Source organism: Humulus lupulus, chromosome 7 (assembly GCF_963169125.1).
Source record: "Humulus lupulus chromosome 7, drHumLupu1.1, whole genome shotgun sequence".
In the NCBI taxonomy this organism is placed as follows: Eukaryota; Viridiplantae; Streptophyta; class Magnoliopsida; order Rosales; family Cannabaceae; genus Humulus; species Humulus lupulus.
Genome location: NC_084799.1, coordinates 25220244 through 25225444, shown reverse-complemented (window position 1 = coordinate 25225444; position 5201 = coordinate 25220244). Strand labels below are relative to the sequence as shown.

Sequence of the window (5201 nt, the reverse complement as noted above, 5' to 3'; positions counted from 1 at the left end):
AGGATTTAAATGAATCATGTTTCTTTTAGTTAAACTTCCTAACTTTTGGCAATGTTCACAAGCTTTACAATAAACATATGTATCACGAAAGATATTAGGCCAATAAAAACCACATTGTAAAACTTTAGCAGCTATTTTCTTACCACTAAAATGTCCTCCACATGCATGATCGTGACAAAAAGATATGATTTTAGATTGGTCACAATTTGGAATGCATCTTCTAATTATTTGATCAGGGCAGTATTTAAACAAGTAAGGATCATCCCAAATAAAAAATTTCACCTGAGAATAAAATTTAGATTTATCATGCTTAGACCAATAAGATGGTATTTCTTTAGTGACCAAATAATTAACAATATCAGCATACCAAGGCAAGGAAGAACGATGCATCAATTGTTCATTAGGAAAAGTTTCAGTGATAGGAGTGAAGTGATGTATAGTTTCAACAACTAGTCTAGATAAATGATCAGCAACAACATTTTCAGATCCCTTTTTATCACGTATTTCTAAGTCGAATTCTTGTAAAAGTAGGATCCAACGGATCAAACGAGACTTAGCATCTTTTTTAGACAAGAGATATTTTAATGCAGCATGATCAGAACAGACAATAATTTTAGACCCTAACAAATAAGTTCTAAATTTCTCCAATGCAAAAACAACAGCAAGCAATTCTTTCTCGATTGTGGAATAATTTAATTTAGCATCATTTAAAGTTTTGCTAGCATAGTAAATTACATGAGGTATTTTTTCAAGTCTTTGTCCTAAGACAACACCTATAGCATAATCAGAAGCATCGTACATTATTTCTAAAGGTATTTTCCAATAAGGGGGTCGAATAATGGGTGCAGTAGTCAATAAATTTTTCAATTTATCAAAGACAACTTGGCAATTATTATCAAAGACAAAAGCATTTTCTTTTCCAACTAAATGGCATAAAGGCTGAGAAATTTTGCTAAAGTCTTTTATAAATCTTCTATAGAAACCGGCATGGCCTAGGAACGATCTAATTTCTTTCATAGTTTTAGGTGGGGGAAGTTTTGAAATAAGATCAACTTTAGCTTTATCAACTTCTATTCCCTCAGATGAGATTACATGACCTAAAAAAATTCCATTTTTAACCATAAAATGACATTTTTCCCCGTTAAGCACAAGGTTTTTCTCTTTGCAACGAATTAAAACAACTGAAAGATGGTGCAAACATTCATCAAAGGAAGAACCAAACACAGAAAAATCATCCATAAAAACTTCAAGGAATCTTTCAACCATGTAAGAGAAAATTGAAATCATACACCTTTGAAAAGTCGCAGGTGCATTGCATAATCCAAAAGGCATGCGACGATAGGCAAAAGTCTCAAAAGGGCATGTAAATGTAGTCTTTTCTTGATCTTCTGGGGCAAAGGGAGTTGGTTATATCCCGAATACCCATCAAGAAAACAATAATATGCATGGCCAGCTAAACGCCCAAGCATTTGATCAATAAAGGGTAATGGAAAAGGATCTTTTCTAGTAACATTATTTAACTTTCTATAGTCTATGCACACTCTCCACCCCGTTTGTACTGTAGTAGGAATTAATTCATTTTTCTCATTTTCAACAACTGTGATCCCAGACTTCTTAGGCACAACTTGAACTGGACTAACCCATTGACTATCAGAATTAGGGTAAATGATACCTAGGTCTAATAGTTTAATAATCTCTTCTCTAACTGCTTCTTTCATATTTGGATTTAGCCTTCTTTGACATTCCCGAGAGGTTTTAGCATTCTCTTCTAGATGAATTCTATGCATACATATGGATGGGCTAATTCCTTTAATGTCTCCAATGGTCCAACCTATGGCTTCTTTATGTCTTTTAAGGACATCTAACAATTTATCTTCTTGTTCCTTATTTAAGGCGGATGCTATGATAACAGGTAAGGTTTCAGACTCTCCTATAAAATCATATTTTAAATTTTCTGGCAAAGGTTTAAGGTCTAACTTTGGAGACTCAGAAATTGATTGAACATGATCTAAGGGTGAAAAAGATTCAACTTTGGCTTCATTTAAGGGTATAGAGTCTAGCAAAGTATTCACATTATCATTAGAATCATCAACATGCAAGTTCATACCAAAGTATTTTTCACAAAAGTCAAGTAAGTCATTTCCTTCTTTTTCACAAATACTATCTATCATGTTAACTTCATGCACTTCGTCACACTCAACAGATTTAGCAACATTAAATACATTCAATTCAACATTCATATTTCTAAAATATAATTTCAAAATACCATTACGACAATTAATGATTGCATTAGATGTAGCTAAGAATGGTCTACCTAAAATGATAGGAATTTGAGCATGCAGATTTTCCACAGGTTGAGTATCAAGAACAATGAAGTCAACAAGAAAGTAAAATTTATCAACTTTTATCAAAACATCATTTATAATGCCTCTAGGAATTTTCACAGAACAATCGGCTAATTAAAGAGTTATAGAAGTAGGTTTTAGTTCACCAAGACCAAGTTGCTTATAAACAAAATAAGGCAATAAATTCACACTAGCATCCAAATCAAGTAAAGCCTTGTTAATAAAATGATCACCAATAATGCATGAAATTGTGGGACACCCAGGATCTTTATATTTAGCAAGACTCTTATATTGAATAATGGAACTAGCTTGTTCAGTTAAAATTGTCTTTTTAGGAGCATTAGTGTTTCTTTTTACAATACAAAGATCCTTCAAAAATTTAGAGTAGGCAGGGATTTGTTTAATGGCATCTAAGAATGGGATATTGACACTAACTTGTTTAAAAACTTCTAATATGTCATTATATTGGCCGCCCTTTTTAATTGGAAGTAATCTTTGTGGGAATGGGGCTTTTGGAATGAAAGGATGGATTGGAGTTTCCTTGTTTGAAGAATCATTGGCATTAGAACTAGAAGGTTGACTCTTTTCTTTTTCTTTTTCAACCTCGGGTATGTAATTGGGTTTGACAATGTTCTTTCTGGACCAAAGGGTTGAAATTGATTTGACTTCTCCATTATGACAAGACTTTCCTATCTCATATTGAGCTTTTGGATTTGGGATATGTTGACTAGGGAATGTTCATTTTTCTCTATTAGCTAAAGCAGTAGCGAGTTGTCCTACTTGTGTGTCTCGAGTTTGGTAATTGATTGAGACTGATTTTGTAGGATTTGTTAAGTGGATTTCATTAATTGTTGTAAAGTATCTTCTAAGGAATGTTTCCTTTGTTGAGGATATGGTTGATTTTGTGGGGCATGAGTTTGGTTTTGCGTGTTGTATTTTTGCCCTTGATTCATTGGAGGTTGGTTTTGTCTCCATGAAAAGTTTGGATGGTTTCTCCAATTTGGATTATAAGTGGATGAAAATGGGCTATCATTTGGTTTCTCATAAGCATGAAGAGCATTGGCCTCCTCAGAAAATACTTATTGGTAGGAAGGACATGATTGGGCATTATGGCAAGGACTAGAAAATATAGAACAAACATCTTTTCTTGGTTGTATTTAAGAATTTATGGTTTGGCTTATGGCTAAAGCTTCTACTTTTCTCGCTAATTTGTCTAAGGATGTTCTAAAGTCTAATTCAACTTTTACTTCATACCTTCCTCCTCTTTTTGGTGAATTAGTTGACTTAGACCTAGGATCAAAATAATTTCATTGTTGTGAATTGACAGATAAATCTTCAAGGGCATCCCAAGCCTCTTGTCCTTGAAATTTTAAAAAATTTCCAGTATGCATAGATTGAATCATTTGACGATTAGGGGGAGTCAAACCATCATAAAAATATTTTACAAGTCTCCATTTTTCAAAACCATGATGAGGACATTTTAATAATAAATCTTTAAATCTTTCTCAACATTCATAAAACTCTTCATTATCTTTTTGAAAAAACTCGGAGATTTCTCTCCTTAGACTATCAGTTTTAGACATAGGAAAAAAATTCAGCAATAATTTATTATAAAGTTGATCCCATATAGTTATAGACCCTATGGGAAGAGAATTTAACCAAGCTTTTGATTTGTCTTTTAAAGAAAAAATGAATAGTCTTAGTTTGACCGACTCATCATAAATTTTTTGAAATTTAAATGTTGAGAAAATTTCTAAGAAATCTTTGACATGCATGTAAGGATCATCTCTATCTAACCCATAAAAAGATGGCAACAATTGAATGATTGATAGTTTATGCTCAAAATAGGTAGCAGAAGTGGTGGGAAAAACAATACATGAAGGAGCATTAGATGAAATAGGTGCAAAATATTCAAGCAAAGTTTTTTCAGGCACAACATTTTCATCAACGAGATTTCTATTAATATTAGCAATTGGTTCCATGATGCTCAAATTTTTACTAACACTTTCAATTTCAAACAAAGATAAACATCTTTTTACCAATCGATTTTTATAGTTATGTTCCCAATGATGCATACAATTTTCAAAAACAAGGTAACAAAGATAATCTCAAACAAACAATTTTCTAATGTGGAATATCAGTTAAAACCACAACCATAGAGCATACTTAGAATTTTTAGAGATTTCACAACAATATAATTTTTATAGTTTACTTGTCCCCAGGCCAATTTGATTCCACTTACTCGCACACTACTAACAACTTCCTGAGGTTAATTAGTAGAGGCAGCTTGCTTATGGTGAAAGGACAAGATTTAGTTTTTTTTTTTCAAGTATTTTTTTCACAATTACACAATAATATGATAAAAGACAAAGAAAAATAAGATAAAATTAAATAAGACTATAAAAAATTAGGCAAGAGTAGGGAGGCATAGCATGCCATCAACCATAACAAAAATAAGGTAAAAATTAGGAGGCACAAGTGCCATCACTAAAACATAAGATAAAAGACTAGGAGGCAAAATTGTCATCAACTAGTAAATTGTACAAAAATATAACAATAAGATAAATAAAGAAAATTACAACAAAGGTTAGGAGGCACAAGTGATGTCAACTAATAAAGATATATAAAAAAAAAATTACAACAAAGTTACAAAAAAATTAGGAGGCACAAGTGCCATCAACTATAAAAATTAAAAAGATAGAAATGGGGCACAAGTGTCGTCAACTAAAAAAAAACAATAAATATAAATATATAAGTAAGTTTTTTTTATGGGTGGTAGAACCATCCCAAATTTTCTTTTTATCTTTTTTTTTTTAGTTTTTATATAAATATATATTTTTTATATTTTTGTATATA

The 5201-nt window shown here is 31.7% G+C and overlaps 1 non-coding gene across 1 annotated transcript; it reads left to right on the top strand.

Moving 5' to 3' along the window:
• The first annotated feature begins 3806 nt into the window (after nt 1-3806).
• Nucleotides 3807-3913, top strand: LOC133793041 (small nucleolar RNA R71). Its single transcript, XR_009874504.1, has one exon. It is a non-coding gene; the product is annotated as a small nucleolar RNA R71 (small nucleolar RNA).
• The last annotated feature ends 1288 nt before the right edge of the window (nt 3914-5201 follow it).